Source organism: Apis florea, unplaced genomic scaffold (genome assembly GCF_048593485.1).
Source record: "Apis florea isolate Af1SG1 unplaced genomic scaffold, ASM4859348v1 contig_3496_pilon, whole genome shotgun sequence".
Classification (NCBI taxonomy): domain Eukaryota; kingdom Metazoa; phylum Arthropoda; class Insecta; order Hymenoptera; family Apidae; genus Apis; species Apis florea.
Window position 1 is genome coordinate 4,846,710 of NW_028256773.1, and position 21,175 is coordinate 4,867,884.

At 38.0% G+C, this 21,175-nt stretch overlaps 1 protein-coding gene across 17 annotated transcripts in view; it reads left to right on the forward strand.

Moving 5' to 3' along the window:
* scalloped (TEA domain transcription factor 1 homolog scalloped) overlaps window positions 1-21,175 on the forward strand; it is a 173,229-nt gene that overhangs the window by 109,719 nt on the left and 42,335 nt on the right. The gene's annotated exons all lie outside the window — the stretch shown is intronic.

A 21,175-nucleotide genomic window follows, 5' to 3' on the forward strand; every position in this document is an offset into this window, starting at 1 on the left:
GAACAACGATTCTTCAAAAACCATTACTCGTTCCGTGGCAAATCGAGTGTATAACACGCAGTGCCCGTTATCGAGGCACTAAACTTTAAAGTTTACCCGAGCAAGAAGACAGAGATAGAAAAGCGAAAAGGTTCTGGATCTTTGCCAACCGACCGAATCGTTAAGTCTCGCGCCTTCCAACGAGAGACAGAGAGGAATCGCAGAAAGAAAGGACACGGGAGGTTAACGGAGGCTGACATGACGATACGATTGAACCCTCTTTTTTCTTTTATCCTATAGTGGCTGGTATTTTTAGTCGAGTCTTGCTAGTTGACATTTCGTCGTCATCGATCGATCGAGTTTAAATGCGGGATCGATTTGCTTGGATTAGATGGATCTAATGGATCGATAGATTATAACACGGAATATTGAAGTATTTAGTATTATTTTTCGTGGCAAAAAATCATCAAGATGCCATTTTGTACTGTATCTTTTACATAATTTTATAAAAAGATAATAATTAATTTATTTTCGAGAAAGGAAAAAAAATAGAAGAGAAAATTAGCATTCGTAGAAAATTAAAAATTAATACTTCGAACTTTAACGCGATATAAAATTATCCTTCTTATTCGTACGTAATAATTTACGAGAGATGTCTGTTCGAAATCCCACGAGTATCGAATTATTTTCCGGGAATTTTACGCGTAAGAGGATAAAACCCCGTGTCGTAGGGAGCATTGCGTAATCGTATTAATAAGCACACGCCTCGCGAGCGGAAGAACGGAGAGCGCGCTTTCGTTTCCACGAAGCGGATTCTAATTACGACCGAAGATGATACATGGTTTTCTCCGCTTTTGCGCGGCCTATCTTTCTTCTCTTCATCCACATCCTCTTCATCCTCGTTCAATTCGTTACCTCGCTCGGCTTCTTCGTCGCGAGAACCAAATACCTCGAGCTTTTACCTCTTTTTACGCCCTCTTTCCGCTCTTTTCACTTTCTTTTGCCTGGAACACGAACTGGATGGATGATTAAGTTCTCGGCGTGATCTTTGATATCTTTACGATTTTTTTTTTTTTTTTTATGCCTTTTACTCGAGCTCGTGTTAGGAGGATAGTTAATTTTAGATCTGGTTACTTTTTATGATTTTTCTCAATATTTGAATTGAACGTGATAGCAGTGAAAATTGATCTTTTTTACTTAGGGATTTGTTATAAAACAAATTGTAAATTTAAAAAAATTTTTTTTTTTAAGAATTAAAATAATTAAATTTTTAAGATAAAAAAAAAACTCAGACGAGAATTTAGAAATTCGTAACAAAACCGTTTAAGTAAATATATCTTGTGCATCGTTCTTGAAACGAAGTGCGTTTATATCAAATACCTCTATTATAAAAGGAAACGTTATATTTAATTGCCCTATAAATTCGTACCAATTATTATATCAGCATTAACCGATCAATATATACTTACGTGAAACGTATCATTCATATATTCTTTATCGTTTCACTCACGTTATGATAAGTCTGAAAGCTCAAGAACCAGTCTATTAAAGTCTTTAACCGATATTACATCCGATTATTACCAAGCCAATTCGAAGTTTAACTGCCACTCGTACTTATCGCGACCTCGGCCGATCGCGCCCGAATTTTTCCGATCTGTCCCGAAATTTGTGCTGTCGAGTCACGTGACAATCCATCACATCTCTAATTTCCATTATTCATTCCATATCGAATATTATTCGATATTACAGAGCAGTTTTAGTTTCTTTAGTACTAGATTCTACAGATTCTAATTTTTTTTTTTTTTTTTTTTTTAGTAATCTTTTCATTCGTTAAATCATTCACTTATCTCTAGATCTCTATAGAAATCGTTTCACGAGCTTAATAATGCGGAATAAGTGGAATCGAATTTATTTTCGTTGGGCCGATCGCATATTCGCGGCACGTCAAGGAAAACAGGAATACAGGAGGGGTGGTCGCAGTGAGAGATTTATTCGCGGGTTTGTCCGTTTTCGCGGCGTGGAGTGGAGACTAGAAACAAGAAGAGTCGAAGAGGAGGATACGTCGTAAGGCGGGGGTGCTTGTAAGTTGAACGTCCGCTGCGTCGAATATAAATAGCGGCCGGCGACGTTCGTCCACCTCGTCTTTCTCTTCTTATCCTTCTTCGTATTCTTTTCCTCTTGCCTTTTTTTTTTCTTTCACCTCCTCTTTGGACTCTTCGTCTTCGTCTTTGACTTTTCGCTAGGCTTGAGAGTGCCCCATCGATTCTTAGGAACTCGTGTTAGGAAAGTCTACGAGGCGTAAATTTAATTAGCCTATGCTAGACGATCTATGCTTCCAAATGGGATTAATCTTAAGGAAATTATAGATTGTGGGTTCCAGTGAATGAGTCTTGGGCTTGTTTCTAACATTTTATAATTTTTCTATAGAACGAAGCACATGATATTGTTATTTATTCTTATTAATATCTTTATATATTATAAATAAAATTTTTCAGATAAATGTTTAGAGGAATATATAAAAAGATAATTTTTATTAATTTCGTCATATAATTAAATTATTTAGGATTAAATTTATTTAATTTAGCAAAATTTTAATCTTAATATTGTTATTTCATTATGCTCATTTTTTTATTAGAATGCAATTTTAAAATTTAAAATACTTGTTTATTCCATCTTGAATAATATTAATTTGAATGATAATACATTCGAAATATTCTTCGCGTGGTCGAAATTCGATTCCATGTAATTTCATATTTCAATAGAGCACGTGCGTTAAAATTTGACGAATTCTCCCCTTCTCGAAACATTTGCAGCCGCGTGTTGTACAACCTCTTCCGTATTCGACTCAGTTGAGTCGTAATGATCTTGAGGGATCCTGGGGGCTAAACAGGGCTTTATAAGCGGCTAGGAAAACACGTGTTCGTAAACCAGAGTTCGAATCACTCGAGGGTTGATTTACATGGAACCCTAATCGTGGTCCTCGAGCCTTTAATCCCATATTTTCACACAGGATTTTTTTTTATACTTTAATCAATTTTATCGTTTTTTTTTTTTTTTTTTTTTTTTTAATTTATCTTTCAAACTCGACGTCTGCTTTTATATTTTGTTTATAAACATTTTAATTAATTATTAATTAGTTCAAAATTTTTCTCTCTTCAAATTTTCATTAGAAAAGAAAAGTGTTTCTGTTGTCAGTAAATTGAGGAAAAATGAAATAGAATATGATAAACAGTTTTTAATACGTGATATACATAATTGGAAAAAATTATTTGATGAAGAAGAGAAAATATGGAATAATGGCTACCAAAGGAAATGGTGAAAATGGGATATTTTAAATATGATAATAAGATAAGTAAAAGGTTTAATGCAGGTTTAAAAGATGGGAAGAAAGTACAAAGGATTAAAGGATGATGTTCTTAATGAAATACTGGGAAAAGATAATAAGAGATAAATTTAACGATTTGTTCCATCTATTTTGCTAAAAAACAGTGAATAATATCGTACATTATTTAAAAAAAAAAAAAAAAATGTAAAATAAATAATTTAAAAAACTAAAAATTTTATAATATATCATCTCTTCTCCTTCGTTAATTATTAATCTTTCTCAACAAATATTTCCCCCTGTAAAAAGAAAATTATAACATCCCATTCCTTTCCAAAGAAGAATCGAGCAATCTTACGCTTTGAACGCCGCCTAGCGCCAAATTTTTGAACTAAAAACACGGTTCTCATGGCGGGAAAAAGTTTGAGGGGGGGGGGGGGGGAGTACGCGTCGATGAAATTTTCAAGTGGGCGATTTAAGCCAGCCCGGTAGCGGTACCTACTCGGCGGATTATCGCTGCGAAAGCACAAGCAGCTTGTCTGGTATGCCAAAATCGATAAAGTACATCCACCTGCGGCCCCCCTCCCCCTCATCCACCGTGGAAATTCGTTTGACGTAAAACAGAGACGAAGACGAACAGCCTTTATCGCGGTTTTCAAGCGCAACTTATCTTCAACTTACGTTACTCGCGAGAACCTGTAACACGGGACACGGGAAAATTCCGGTCGAGTTGAAGAAAGTTGTTTCGGGCATTTTTCCTTCCCCCGGTGACGATGGATTTTTATCTAGGATTAACTTACCCACAAACTTATGATATCTTAAATTTTTACGTTAAACGCTTTACTTTAGTAACTTTATTTTGATCGAATATGATATGTAATGTTAAATATATATTTATGTTTGTATCTGAAATTTTTGATATTTCAACATTGTAATTATAAGCTATGTGAAATTACTTGCGGACAACAGTTGAAACAACGATCTAATTAGATTTGAAAATCTTTCGATGAAAAGATTTTAATAAAAAAAGATTGATAATAAAAATTACTTTGAGCCCGTGTCATAAAATATGATGAAAACATTGAAATTTTAATTGTGCATGTTGTGGAAAATTCTCCTTTAAGATGTATAATTCCTTATATTTTATAAAAAAATAAAATAATTCGAGAAAGAAGATTTTCACTTACGAATAAGAGATAAAAATACGGTTCCATGTCATAAATAATGTGGTGGAAACGCGGCTTAAGGCGGAGATCCCGACACGAAAGGTCGCGTGCGTCTATCCTCGAGATGGGAAACTGGGTTAACCGTCACGGAATCGACGTAATGACTCGCAATTAAAATGAAATCAGAGGCGAATTTAATCGTCGTTAGATTTTCTTCGGTCGCGTGTTTGGTTTTTGTATACAGGGATCGTGGTTCGCGGTACTCTAAAGGAGAGAAATAATTATTTTACGGAGAAAAGTACAAGGAAAAGTTTTTTGTCCATACATTTTTGTCTTTGATTTTACATGCATTCGAATTTTCTTGCATTGCGGTAGTTTTCATAAATGTGTTCATAAATTCCATAAATATGTATTTTATTTCGATCTAAATAAAAGTTGCCGAGTATGAAATCGATTGAAATGCAGTTTTAATTTTGCGTTTTCATTTTTACGTTGATTTTTATTGAAAGAATAAAATTGAATGGTTTGAAATTTACCGCAAAATTTATATATATATATATATAAAATATATTTATAAAATAAAAGTTTCCATTTAACAATCACGATCAATGTTATAAATTCATCATCACAATCGAAATAATAACTTTTACGAAAAGTTATTTCAATCTTCATTTTATTTAAATTTTAATCATTTTCAAATACGATCATAGAAATCGCTATTATAGAGATACGAAAAAATCATGTTATTCGATATAAACAATCGTCAACAAATGAAAAAAAAAAAATTTCCAATTCTCAACAATTCAACCAGTCGCTCAAAATACGTATCAAGCCAGAACATCGAAAGCAAGGTTTCACCTTAATTTCCTTCTTTCTTTATTCCTTGGTTCTCGAAATCTCGCGAACTAGAAACAGAGAAGTTCGAGCAACCGCAAAATCCTCGAAAGTTTTTCTCTCGAAATAGCTCGGCCAAGAAGATAAGATAAGATAGAGGGATAGACAAGGATCAGAGACTCTCGATCGTTTCGTTCCATTCTTCCTCGTCTAACCTTCTCGCGAGAAGAGTCGATTCTCAAGGGGTGTATAGAGGCGGCAGGAGGAGGATCGTCTCTCTCTCTCTTTCCTTCTTTTCTTTGATTCCTGACTACGCCTTGGTGCGCAACAGATCGTGGTTCTCAACTCTCTAGAATACCAGTTGCAGTTCACTTTTCAAAGACGTTCAATCCTCCATTTCCCTCCCTGTTGCGTGGTTCTTAGTCACGGGATTTGTTGCCCTCTTCTCTTCGTTTGAGGATTGGTTTGCTTTTAAAGCAACGTTTCGTTAATTTCTGCCCTCACTTGGCCATGCTCTTGCTTCATTTGAGATCTCGAAAATGGAATGTTTCGGAACCGTTTTTTTCGAGGTTTTTAATCTCATTATATTAAACCCAATTTATGATAAATAATTCCATTGTTTTGATCGAAATGTATAATTTAATGTATGAAAAGAGATATTAAAAGAAATTTGTCAAACAAATATTTTCATAAATAAAAATTCTACAATTCAACACTTTGAAATTTCCAATTTAAATTTATGCAAAAAAATATTATAATATTTTGAGAAAATTTTATATAATAGTCTATTTATAGTAACATATATATTCATTGAATTCCTTATATCACCATTTAAAAATTTCAAAGCAATAAGAAAAAATTATACATACTTGTGAAAATAAAAATATTGCATCCAATTTTTTAATTACATCTTTAATTGACAAAAAGAATTAGTTTTCGTTATAAACCTACTAATTTATAAACTATTAATTTCACACTTAATCTTTAAAAAGTATATATGTATGTACATGCACACCACACACACACACACATACACACACATATATATACATACACACATTATATATATATATATATATATATATAATTTTCCTGTATATTTCGCTTGCGTTTCATCCCCCACGAGTATCTCGTTATTCCGGCGCTCTCGTCTCTCGCGAACCCACTCGGAACTGTGGCGTAAAGTCAAGCGAATGGTTACAAATTGAAGACGCTAATTTACACACGGTTTCGCACTCAAGCTTGCTTAGCTACGGCAGGTCGGCTCTCACGCCGGCTCTGGGCTTGCCTTGCGCTTCTGCTTATTAACTCGCACAAGTTTATGAGCCAGCTTCTAACGGCTAACAAGGTAAACAATGTTTGGCAATTATCTCGGTTAAATGATCCTCGTGAGACGCGCGCTGATCCTGGATACAACAGAAGTAGAAGGAAGGAGGGGACAGGTTTTCCTCCATGCGTTCGATTATTTTTGTTGACGTTTAGTCAAGGACAGGACTGCCATCTTAACCCAATCCGCATCGTCACTTGAAGATTTAAATAAAAATCCAAGAAAAAAAGGTTATATAAAATTTTTTTCCACTGTTTCGGTTTTTTTTTTTTTTTCCTTGTTAGATTCACTAAGAATCCTACTACTTTTCTTCGTGTACTATTTAGTTAACTCTATAAAGTAATCGTTTTATTAACTTTTTTTTTTTTTTTTTGTAAAGAAATTGATTTAGAAGAATTTTAAAATTCAATTATTAGTGTTAGTTCGAAGAAAAGATAAAATAAAGAAAAAATATCCATAATCCATTTTATAATTCTAAAATTTATCTTAAAACGAATAATATATTTCATTCCTATAAACACCAACCCCGTTCGAATCCTTAAATCAACCAAAGCAACGATCTCATCGTGGTGCGATCGCACGCTCGAAACCGGCGACGCGTGTCGCAAAAGAACGAGGCAACAGTCACAAGGAAAAAGAAAAGAAGGGGGGGGGGAAATAAAGAAAGAAAATACGTATTTGAACGACGCAGAGAGCGAGAAAAGGATAGGAGGACAGCGAGTCGAGACGAAGGGCGTAGGTAATTATCCATAGGAAGGTTCAAACTGGAAAGCAAAGTCGAAGGGTGCCTCTCCCGTGAGAGGCGTGAATTACACAGCGAGGCAAGCGAGCCAGCAGACAGGCTCATTGTCCTCCGCTAGTTTAATTAATGCAGCTGAACCGGCAGCCTCTCGTTCCTCCCCCACCACTTTCCCCTTCCTCTTCTCTCCGTCTGGCCTCTAGCTGTCTCTCCTTTCTTCGACGCCCATCCTTTCTCGACGTCATACCGTGCGCTTCCACGCAACCACCATGATCTTCGATGATGTACAAAGATATGGAGTGGGGAGATAGGTTAAGGCGGTTGAGTGTGTGATACACGATGCGCTCTTGCCAACGGGATTTCCACGATGATTTATCAATTAGCGACTTTTGTTACGGACGATTTTTTTTTTTTAATCAGTTAAGAATTTTTATAACTTAAAATTTTTGCGATTTCTCGACTGTTTTACGTGGCATGTCGGGAGGATGGATGGAATAAGATTTGTTTTGTTAAAATTTTTAATTTTTGAGATTATTGTTGTATATATTTTTTGAGCAATATTTTTATCGTCTTTGTAACGTTTTATTTGAAAAAAAAATGATCGAATTAATCCTGAATAAATTAATGCGGAAAGGATTCATAGCGAATTAAATTTCCGATTACTTCGTTCGAACGAAGAGAAAGAATACATCGAGCATCGAACTCGTCCACGTAATTTGACTCGATCGTTCCAGACTCGTGTCATCTTTGCTTGTTTTCTGTTTTCCTTCGGTCGAATAGTTACCGCATGATGCTTGATCGCGTAATTACATGAATTATGCCCCCGGTGTATACTTTCCTCTTCTCTTCTCCTCGACCAAACTGGTCTCTTCGCTGCACGCACACTGACGTCGAAATCGACTCTCCTCGTATGCAAATCGATTAACGGTGCATCCATACTGGTTTACCAATCTCCTTCTTCGTATATCTCTTGTTCTTTCTTCCTCCTTGGCTCAGTATTTTATCGCCTCCGTTACAGTCACCTACAAAAGTTCTTCGTGTGTATATTCTGTGTATATTATTATGCAAGATATGCATCAAAATAGTAAAAATTATATTTTCAAAAATTCTTCTCGTCCCAATATCACAATTAAAAATACGCAATTAAACTTTATTCCTGCTTATTATGCTTCTTGATTGAACTTAATAATTTTCAGAACGAAAATTTTCACGACCATGCCATCGTTCTGTGTGCACACTTGACAGATGATCCTCGGGAGACCGTTTTTCAAGCCCCTGTTTCGTCGAACAGCTGATTCCTTGGTACCCAGCTACCAAAGAAACGTTATATATCCAGCACGGTGTCGGTTTACGTGTAACACGGTGGTGGACACCGCAGAACGATACACGAGCGCAATAAAACGTTGAACGGGCCAAGAGGAATTGGAGAAGCGAAACCGTGGCCTCCTCATTTTCAGCAACGACCATCGATCGGCTAGCATAGACCCCCCGTTCCCTTCGATCTCCGATCTTTCTCGACTCCCAGAAGACAGCTGCTCGCTCGAAAGGCAACACAACCGGTTTCTCGTTTCTTTCTTTCTTTCTTTCTTTCTCCTTTTCTCTTCTGCGTCTCCCCCCTTTTTTCTTTCTTCCTTTCTTTCTTTCGTCGTACTCTTTTATCTTCTTCTTCTTCTTCTTCTTCTTCTTCTTCTTACTATTCATCGTCTCCTGGATGGAATTACATTGCAATTCTGATGTTTTATGCTATCTCCGAAAGATAACGAACGAATTATCGATTATCGGTAAATTCAATTTCAAAATAACTAGTTATCATCGGATCGAACGATATCCATTATGAAGCAATATTTTGAAACGAATTGAAGTTGAAAGTGATGCCTAGTGACTTTTTCGTTTCCACCGGCGATGAAAAAATAATAATGATCTGTTTGTACTACAATCTAACCTAATTTCTCTAACGCAGGAAATGATGTAATGTTTTTTTCCTTTTCACAAATAGTTTTCTCTAACGATAGAACACATTGATCACACATTAATTCTCTCTAATGATATGAATAATTGAAAAATTGTTTTTTACGAATTTTTCTTCGATATTCGCTTTCAACAATTTTCTTTTTTTTTTTTTTCAACTACTTATCCCATTTTTAACCTCTCCGCTTTCTTCATCGAAAATTTTTCATTGTAATTCCCTTTAATCCATCGGCATTTTCCAGCTGAGGCGTGCAATCGCTCTTCTTCTCCGCGTCTTGAGGAGGCCTCGTTACACCGAGGATGATGTCTCTGTGGTCTTTGTCGGGAGATTGCATTATTCGCCATTAAAACGATATTAGCTCTCGTGGCGTCGCGTAGTTCACCCGTGCTTATGTACAAAGTAGACGATATTAAAATGAAATTTCCGCGATACCGCGTATCTGGTGAAACGTGTGCTTACACGTTTAATGGCGTACCGTTACTTATCATTTTCGAGAGTTTTTCCATATAAAATATCCGTTAAAAAAATCGATGAAAATATCTTCCCGTGTTTCAATTTTAAACGACGAGCATAGAAGAAAGAGTATATTTATAATCGATTATATCTCGTTCTCTATTTCGATCTTATTCGCGAAAAATAATTGAGAAAAAAAAAAAAAAAAAAAGAAAGAAAAGAAAATTTCTTTAAATTTAGTTAATTTATTTTTTTCCTTTTTTCGATTCATCAATTTCTTTGATTATTGATTAAATCACTACTTCACATCTTCTTTGGCACTTCCATTGTTCCAAAAAAAAAAAAAAAAAAAAAAAAATAATAATCGATGATAAAATAATATCGATGAAAATATCTTCCCGTGTTTCAAATTTAATTTTAAACGACGATCATAGAAGAAAGAGTATATTTATAATCGATTATATCTCGTTCTCTATTTCGATCTTATTCGCGAAAAATAATTGAGAAAAAAAAAAAAAAAAAAAAAAGAAAAGAAAATTTCTTTAAATTTAGTTAATTTATTTTTTTCCTTTTTTCGATTCATCAATTTCTTTGATTATTGATTAAATCACTAACTTCACATCTTCTTTGGCATTTCCATTGTTCCAAAAAAAAAAAAAAAAAAAAAAAATAATTACCTCAATCAAATCGATTAACTCGTGAACGCACAATTTATCAATCCATCATTTCATGACATCCAGTTTCCACCATTAATACGTTTAACGCTCGCTCCTTTCGACCATCTGCTTTGGGGAGGGGGGTGATTCGATGGTGATTCGCGCGGCTCTCTTTCCTTATTCTCGAGAAGCATTCAATTATAGACTTCAATTCAAAGGCGGCCCATTAGCATACGATGAATAATTCATCGGGCGAACGGTTAATCCGGCAATATGTAAATTAATCCCACTAATTGCGACCAACAATACGAACGTTGCGAGACGCGAGTCGTCCGCCGATTTATGCGCATATTTCGCGGCTCTGGCTTTTAACGAGGCTATACGCGACAATTTCGCGGTTCGAGTAGTAGTCGGTCGAAAATGAGGAAAGGGAATTCGATGCCAATAACAGTGGAGAAGAGAGAGGGGGGGGGAGGAAGTCAGACAGCAGGGATCCAAACCATCCTCCTCCTCCTCCTCCTCCTCCTCCTCCTCCTCCTCCTCCTCCTCCTCCTCCTCCTCCTCCTCCGTCGCGAATTATTATTTTATCCGTAATTGCTAAGAGGAGTGATTTATGAAACGTCGTGGCGTAGCATCGATCGACTCGTCTTGATGATTTAATGGAAGATTGAACGGAAGGCAAAACGACGGAGACGGTGACGACCGAGTGTAAATAATAATTGGCCACGATACACGTGTGATCAACATTCAGGAGGAGACGTGGAAAAAACTAGGAAAAATGAAATATTGATTTTTCTGTATTTTTTTTTTTTTTTTTTTTTTTTTTTTTTACCGAAAATGTTGTCAACGTGGAGAAAATTAGTTTCTTCAAAATATAGGTATGAAAGTTTTAAGAGTAATCAATTTTTCAAAAAGTTAATTTTAAATAAATATTTCGAATATGGTCAATGCTCGGCGGATAAGTCCCACCGGAAAAAGTTCTAACCGCTGCGAGAGCAAAGAACAAAAGGCATAAACCGACGGCAAAAAAGGAGAGGAGAAGGTGAAAAAGAAGCGAGAACAGTTACAGGCTGCGGTAGGTCGAGGCTCGCCTGGATGGCGCATCGAGGATGGAAACAAGCCGGGAAAATGGCTGAAGAACAACCTCACTCTCTCTCTCTCTCTCTCTATTTCGCCTCCTCTGTCTCTACGACTCTTTTCCTTCACCGATCTTCACACCCAATTTTTTCCAATCCCTAATTGCGATTTCACCGGTTATAAAAAAAAAAAGAAAGAAAGAAAGAAAGAAAAAGGAAACGAGGCTCGAATGGAGACTCTTCAATTAGCGGGATCGTCGACGCAGCCACGCGACGATAACGGTATGTCGTTAATACGCTTATTCCGCGACCTGCCTTTCCCTTTTTCATCGCTAATGACCGGCTGAATGGTGCGTCGTTCCGCGAAAAGAACGAGAATATCCGGTGAATTCGAGCCGTTTCCGGGCCTAGCTTTTCATCAACGGTAGAGGAGAAGGGGGAGAGAGAGAGAGAGAGAGAGAGAGAGAGAGAGAGAGAGAGAGAGAGAGAGAGAGGTGGTGACGGAGAAACGCGCGTGGAAAAACGATTAGCGCGAACGCAATTACGAACGCTAGTTCGTTACTGGTAAATTAGAACGAAATAATTTGTTCGAGCCACCGATTCGCTCGCCACCGCGAGATCCACCAACTTGAAAAGAATCATCCTCTTTTCTCGGCAAATTAACGGAGAATTCATTACGCGTCTCTTTAACCCACAACTTCTTTTCTTCCGTGTTGTTTATACCGTCTATACTCTATTCGGATTGTCCTCCTTTATATGATGTCGGGCGGCTGCTCTTCGTTTTTTCGTTTTCACTGTAATTTTTTTAATTCGTCATGCGTCGGTCGTTAATGAAGGACGAGCTTGATTTTGTGATTCTTTCGAGACATTTTTTGCACGAGTTAAAAATGAATCGAGGTTACACAAGTGAGAAATAGATTTCTTTATGTTTTTTTGTTTGTTTCGCGTGGGAATGATAAACTCGTTAATTTGGAAATTCGAGATTTTCGCGCGACAGCTTGCAATTAAAATTTAGCAACGACCATGTTACGAAATTACATAGTAAATTTAATCTTTACTTATTTTTCATATTTTAAATAAGAAGCAAGTAATTATATTTGCATCCTCCCAAAATTTCTCTTTTCTTCTTTCGTTCTTCGATTCTTCGAAAAATAATCTTTCACCTTTCTCGCGTATCACAAGTGGTTGCCAATTGTTGTGCAACCCGCGAAATTCGAATAAAGAAGAATGAAAAAGAGGAAGGAAAGCGTATCGAGTTCTTCTTTTCCTTCATCCGCTCACTCCCTCCGCTATCTCCTCATCCTCATCCACTCCCCCCCTGTCTCGACCTACCGTAAACCCTACCGCGACTCGTGGTGTATTCTCGTGGAAAGATTCGAGAGTGCGTTTATTATTTCGCCTCGGCAATGTCGCATGCGCATTGCCGCTCTGCGCCTTCTCCCCTCCCTTCCGCCGTCCCCACTCCAACCGACTGGTTGGTGAATCACTGTTGAAGCTCATGTGGCCGCGAACAAGTGGGTATACGCCGGGAAACGAGGCGCGAATTGGGCTCGATTTTTTTCTCTCTTCTTTTTTCTTCTTTTTTTTTTTTTTTTCTTTCTTTTCCGAGCGGCGAAACAGTGGCAAGGGATAGAGAGAAAGGGTGGAGAAGTGGATGGAAAGCGGGGAAAGAGAGAGAGATTAATTACTGTCATGCACTGAATGGATGCACCTGTGGCCTCGAAGCAAGCTTTTTTCTATCGGATGCTCCAGGAAATTAACCTTCCCCGCTTGCCAGTTGAATTCTCGAGTTTTTACGGTTCTTCGCTGCTGCGTCGCTTCTTTTTTTTTTTTATCTTTTTTTTTCTCTCTCTCCTTTTCTCTCTTTTCCTTACCCCCTCTGACTCTCTTCTCCCTCTATACCTTTTCCATTCCCATCGTTGTTTTTGTCGCTCCATCTGAATTGTCTTTCTCCGTCTCGCTCTTTTAGAGGGATAAGAGAGAAATTAAAACGAATGTTGGCGATGAGATAGCGAAACCGCTCCGCTCGCTCGTGTTTAATGTTCTTCTAATTGCATCGGGCTTCTTTTGATTGCTGTCAGCTCGGTGAATGTAGACTGTGTCGGGATTAATTCGAGTGTGAGAGGAATGAAAGAGTGGAGAGCGACACTTATCGTGTGCAATGAAATAACGAGGGATGGTTTGGATTATATTTGCCATTCTTATTCAAATGTATTTCCTATTTAAGATGTATAATAATTTTTTACTCTCGAGTTACATTTATTTATAAAATGTTAACACGTTTGACGGATCTAACCTAAAAATTCTCAATCATTCGAGCTACAAAATTATTCGTACATACAATTCGTAAAATAAAAATTTCTAATTTCAGTTTTCCATATAAACATATATAACGTATGTATTTATTAATATGACGGATATATATCACTTTCACTTATATCAAATTCATCGAATTTGAAATAAAACGTAACAAACGTTCTTTTATTATCTCGAAATAATTTAATACACATTTATTTACAAACGATCAATGAGAGATGGATTTTCAATATCTTAATTCGGTAATCTCTCACGTTTATCCTGACAAATTTCGATACGGAAGAACGCGCGAGCGATGAGAATTCTCGCGTTACAGGAAGTCCTCGAGAAAGAGCTCGTTCACTTTGTAAAGTCTCCAACGCGTAGGTGGCGCGCGTACGTGGCGCAAACCCTTCGCCATCGTCTTTTTAAACGACATCTTGTCAAAGCGGAAAACATTCTTTTACTCTCCTTGTGTCACGCGATCCGTAAACCGTGTATCACGACACCTTATTACTCTTCAATAATTCGAAGATAAGCGTCGTTAGAGCCGCTTTCTCAACATTTCACGCTTCCTAACCTCACGCTCTGTTTGCCCTTCGCGTAAAAGGGAAATCTTCTTTAACCCTTTTATGGACGTAAGAAAGAAAAATATATCTATAAATATCGAAGGAATATCGAAGGAAGCGGTTGAGAATTTTTATATTTTTTTTTTTTTTTCCATATATTAAAGAAATACGCTGCCTCTCGAAATTATTTTGACAAGAACATTGAAAAAATTAAACATAAGGAGGGAATATCTCGGGAAGAAATTTACGTAGGAAATGTATTTCCACGTTTTTTTCGAGGTAAGATGCCACTATTAACTCAAAAGCCCTCGACTCGAGTTGAAAAGACCACGTCTATGGCTCTCAACTTTCATTCTGCTTACCTTCGAGACTACGTAATCGGTAGTGAAAGTGTTAATTATCGTCTAGTAATGCGCCTTAAAAAAATCCCTTCCAGTACAGCCTTGCCCTCCTCTCTTAATTCCTTCCCCAACTTCTTCCTCCTTCGTTTCTAAGAGTTGAGTCGCTCTCTTACCCGCCATCTTTGATATTCCTCCCTTTTTACTTATCGCCGGTATGAAATTTATAAAAAGGCCTCTTTCGCGTCAAACATAATAATTTAGAGGTAATTTACCCTTCTTGCTCGATCTCTCTGGTGTAATTTCAAGCAATACTTTGAGGTAATAACAAAGTACCATTTTCAAAAGATCGAATAGTTTCACGACGTAAATCGTGTTAAAAGGTTAAATTTAATGTTCCTCGATCGATGAAATTTACGTGTGAACGAAAATTTTAAGTCATATCGTGGAAAATTCTTTTCGATCAATTAATCGTATTCTATGTATTAATATATTTCTAATTTGAGAATTAATTAATAATTAATCTCGTTTTAAATTTAAATCGTATTCGGAAAACGGTGTTTATGCTATTAATAAAAATCAAGGAATTTCAAGAGAATGTTCAATTGTGCAAACAAATTACAATTCGTGGTGTTAATTGAAATAAAAATATTGTGCACGCGTCCAAACAGTTGTTTTATTATTATCTCATTTAATTTAATCAAAACATCGTGTTAATAACGCAATACAATTTTTTGTAATTAAACGTTGAAAAAGTTAAAATCGATTCGTAAAGCTGTTATTCTTTTTTTTCTTCCTTCTTTCTTTCTTTCTCTTACTTTACACCTGTAGAGAGTAGAAGGATCGATTAGAAAATTCTTAATGGCGTGTTTTAAAAGGTGGAATAGAATACATAGGTTATAGCCGAGGCTCTTAATAAATTTTACGGCATGATAGCTCTGAGGCGCGCAACATCAAGATAATAATTAATTTCCCTCGGAGTATTTTCCAACGAAAATATCCTTTTATGTGGGTTAAACGTAGATTTAATTATATTATATTAAAACTACTGTGTATATATATATATATATATACACCTTCAGTATCGTCCCCATAATATCCCGTGAATGGTAATTTAATTCCTCTCTCACAAAGGTATGAAAATTATAATATCCATTCATGTTGCACACCATTCCTCGCTTTTCCTCTATCCCTCTCTTTCTCTTTTTATCCCCGCCCGCAGCAGCCATCCTTCTCCTTTTGATACCTTTGACAACGACCAATTGCCTTTCAACGTCGATCCCCTCCCCTGCCCTCTCGCGTCGGTTGACGAAAACATTTCGCGCCGACATTTTAATTGCAACTTGTGGAAATATTTTGGAAATGCTTTCCGTCAATTTCCTCCGTAATTCCAATTTTCACGGGGAGAATCGTTCCGTAATTACGATTACGAACGGACGGAATCGCTAGATTTTCCATTGTAATGGATCGATATATAAAAATATTTGAAACATCATTGGTAGAAAATGTTGATTGTATCGTGTTTAAACAAATTTATTTAAATATCAAAAAATGAACTTGAACATAATAATTTAATCAAGAGGAACTCGTTCAAATTTCGTTTAATACTAACCTAACCTAACATTTTGATGTTCAAAAACCATTTAACGTAAGTTCGATACAACAATAATGCAACAGTTCGATTAAAAAAAATTTCATTTTAACATGATACTAACCTAACCTAACATTTTGATGTTCAAAAACCATTTAACGTAAGTTCGATACAACAATAATGCAACAATTCGATTAAAAAAAATTTCATTTTAACATGATACTTAACGTAATAATTCGATCGAAAAATTCAAATTTAATAATACAAAACATTAACTCTGATCTAACCGACATATTCGAAAACTTACCATACGCATATGGTTCGATAAAAAAAGACAATGCTAACGTATCGTTAAAAAACTTCCTACTCACCCATAACCTAACTTAACCTCCTAACTTAACTTCTCATCTATCCCCCGATATAACCAATACGAAAGAGCAATAGGCTTGTCGAAGTTAAGAACGGTATTGCAATGTTGCTATCCCCGCGAATAATAAACGCCCGCTCACGCGAGAATTCGAGTTTTCGTAGAAGGAAGCCACCGCGTGTGTCTACAAAACTGGCGACAAAACGAGTCAATGTCGCCAGCCAAGGGATCGTGGCTGGATTGTGCGCGCGCGCGCGTGTGTATACGCGTTTCCACGTGTGTTTGTACGTGTTATAGCGTGCGGTACGGGCAACGTAGGGACAAGAGAGGCGATATATAATGTTCCGCGATATTAAACGGGACGCATTCCACCGAAGCCACCCTCTGGTCCCTGCTATGAATGCTTCCACGACCCCCGTCTCCTGTCTCACCCTTCCGCGCGCACGTGCACACGCACGCCCGCATCCGTACACACACGTACACGTACGTACGCCCAGGTGGCGGCAGACACAACCAGCCGCGGGAGCTCTCCGGCACAGCTCTGGCCTACTCGACCAGAGCTAAACCCCCCCCCTTCCCCTTCTCCATCTCTATGTCTCTCTCCTTCTCCCTCTCCCTCTATCCCCTTCCCCTACTCCCTTCGATGGTTATACGCCAAATTTACAGCTTAGCCCGAGCCACCACCACCACGAACACGCCATTTACTACACTCCCCCCCCCCCGGGGAACGGCCGGATGCGCGGCCGGCTCTCTGTGACGCGTTTGCTCAAGGATAAAGCTGCTTCGAACGATTTACCGATGTCACCGATATACCGTGGATGGGAAGGAAGGAGGGGGAGAGGCGATGGTTGTCGAGTGTACTTACGCGTTCAGTTTTAGGGAGATCGGTTGTTTGATGTTGTAGTAGGGAACCCAGAGAGGTTATGTAGATTCAGGCTGAACGAGGAGAGGAAGGGGGGGGGGAGAGTTGTTTTTTAGGTGCTGATACAATTAGGAAATGAGTTGATTTTTTTGGGGGGGAGGGGAGGGGGGAAGTGTTGTTGGTTTTGGGCATGTTATGGATTGGCTTGTTTTTAGTTTAGGATCTGAAAATATTGTTGTTGTTAGGTAACTGTGATCGTGGTGGAAACGTGTGATTGGTTGGGAAATTTGAATTTTTAATTAGATGTGTACTCTTTTCCTTTTTTGGCAAGAAGATTTCTGATAATCTGTCAAGATAATTTAAAATGATCAAATGTTAATCAACTTAAAAAAAGATGTATCTATTTCTACCGTATTTATACAATTGAATAAATCCACGTACAATATTTCAATATTTAAAAACTACAAAAAATCGTAACCAAAAGACGGACCAAAAGAAATAGTTTCCAATTCATAATTACCACATCACTACAACCTAAGTTCCAGCCACTAGTTCCCATCCCACCCGATGCAATCAGAATTCCACTCCTCCCATATATCTCCCAACGGTTAAAACAGTTAAACCACCTACTAACAATCAATACCCTCGGTGGTGCCCCATACCTAAACTCTAAAATCCTCACACCCTGTACACAACAGATATATATATATATATATATATATCGCCACGCGAAACTTTCTCTCTAACCTCCATCATCCATACCAACTGCTATCCAAGTCCTCCAACCAACCGGGCCCGAATCGCGGAATTGTCGCGGTCGAAGCGGTAAAGGAGGTAAGAAAATTTAGTTATGCGTGGACACTAGACAGGGCCACCGTGTCCTAGGTGGAGTTGTGAGCTGTGGAGGGGAGTGGTAAGGCGTCGTGCGTCGCCTGGACAAGGACGTGTTCCGGGATCTCCCCGCGACCGGGAGTAGCCACGACATTCCAAAATGCTTTCTCCCGCCCCACCCCCCTCTGCTCGAGTTCCTGCGCCGTATCACGGCTGACCCGGCCATTCCCTATCCTTCATCCGCGCGTTTCCATCCCTCTGCCGACGGGCGCAACCGAATGCAACCATGCGTCATCCGCCATGATCTATGCTTTCTGCTTCGCGTGCGGCTGCCGCGCGACTTCACCGCTTCGCGTGCACGCGTACTACAGGGTGTTTCACAAGTACGTGTCAATCTAGAAAAATGAGGTAGAATAATTGTTCGCTCAGGTGACGTTGGATCGAATTTGGAATTGAAGTTGGATTAGTAGTTCGTTAAAAATAAATCTTACGCGGCATTGGAGTTTGGTTAGAAATAAGCAGTTTTGGGATTAATCTCGTGCAGAAATAGAAAGTTATTCGTGTACAGGGTGTTTCAGAAATACATGTCAGTATTTCAGAAGATTTATTTAGATAGATTAAAATACAATACAACGATAAAATACAACAACTGATTGATTTATATCTTAGTTTATATCTTAGAATAGTAAAAAATTCGCAAATATCAGTTATTTCCTTTTTATCTTTTTCCATAAAAACTAGTTCAAGAATAAAAATCTAAGAGGGTAAAATATCAGGGAATAATATAGCCATGTAATAGATCCACTTTATTCACGAATTTTCCAACATTTTGTTTCGATATTTGTTTACATTTCTTAAAATGTAAATTCTTTGAAATATTCAATATATATTTTTGAATCATCCTGTATATATATATATATAATTTACTCGTGTTTCTATATCTGTTTTCTTTATATACATACTTAGCATTTACATAAGAACGTACGGTTGTTCACAGAGTTTAGAGATATACGCGTGTGCGTGGCCATCTCTGTCCGCTCGTGCTCGCGTCTCTATTAAAGCTATGCTCATTTCCAACGACTTGCATATTGTGCCAGCATAACCATCCTCTGCGAATATTTAGTGAGCTCGACGAAATAATACTGGGCAGATGATTTGTGACATAGGTCTGAATATCCCTCCGCTATTTTTTTTTTTTTTTTTTGATTTATGGGTAAAATATAGAGGACGGTTGATTTAGAATTTTTGATTCTCGAAAATTCATGTATTACATGTTTTAGAATTTTTACTTAGAATTTTTAACCTAATGCTTGCGCGTAATCTTACTTACATACGAAATTTTTATCAGATTCGTCTTAATTTAGAAAACACTTTCAACAATACTTACGATCAATTTATCGATATACCTTCGTAAAAATTCAAAATTCTCGTTTTTAAATATCATATATATTCGACTAAAAACAATCCATATTTTTATAATCACGTCATCCCCATGAGAAACCGTCCAATTAAATCCGATCCGCCCAGCCAATCCGAAACTACCACCTCGTCGCACGTTGAAGAAGCTGAAAAGCCGCGAAGCTTTCGTATTCGTCGGTGGCGCCCGAGATTAGAGGCTCGCGAGGAACGCGACACGATGCAGTTTCCCCCATCGTCGTCGTACGCGGCGTGTACACGGGGGTTCGTCGCCGCTTTCAAGGGATCCGGTATTGCGGTCGGAACACCGAACAGCGCTCGAGGCTCTTCCGGGGGCTTAACACACACACTCCACCCCCTGTAGGCGGAGTGTACCGCCTACGAGCTCCCCCCACCACCTATCCAAGCACTGATACGCGATATCAAGGAACACTTGTTGCTCCACGGCGTACACAGCGAATCTCCCGCGCCAACTCCCGTCCCACGATTTTTCACGTGCTGATTTTTCCACCACCCTCGTCCACGAGAGCCACCACCACCCACACCCCACCTCCCCAATGCGTAACGTTGATCTCGTTCCATCTCGTTAAACCCCGCGAAACGGTGAAATTTTCGCGCGCTTCTATCCACAGCCGATCGTCTTGCCTCGTTCCGCCTCGGTTAATTTCGTTTCCACTCGGTCTGTCTCGCTCCCGATCGGTTAATTTCGTCCTCGCTCGGTCCGTCTCGCTCTGTGCCGCGGCTCGCGGCCGTTCGCCCGTCCTTGTTTACATCACTGGTACACTCGGCCCGGTTTCGCCGACCGTTTGGGTGCGTGGTGCGTGTTGGCGGGTATCGGCGATATTCCAGCCTCGAAAACGAGCGGATTCCGTCACGCGGCCACCGCAGGCCCGAGACATGTCCGAGGTGCGACGGTGTAAATCTTATTCGTTCGCCACAATGCGAGGCCAGGTCGAGGATCGGGATGCGCTGATATGATACGCGCGCTGCCACGCCACGGGGCGAACCGTTCAGAGTAATTCGATTCAATCGTTTGTTTACAATCTTTCGTTATCGTATGTTATGTTCGTTATTTTTCTTTCTTTCTTTCTTTTTTTTTCTTTTGGATGAATTCTGTGAGATAGTCGGAAGTGAATATATATGTTTCTAGAGCAAAAGATTTATTTTACGCTGATATTATATATGATTGGGATAATAATTTTTTTTAATGAATTTGCATTTCAATAGATAATTCCCACGTGTTTTTCTTTCTTATATATATATATATATATATATATATATATATATATATATATATATATATATATATATATATATATATATATATATGTAAATGATACACTATGAACGCTATAGAAATACAACAACACATTTGAGGGCAGTAT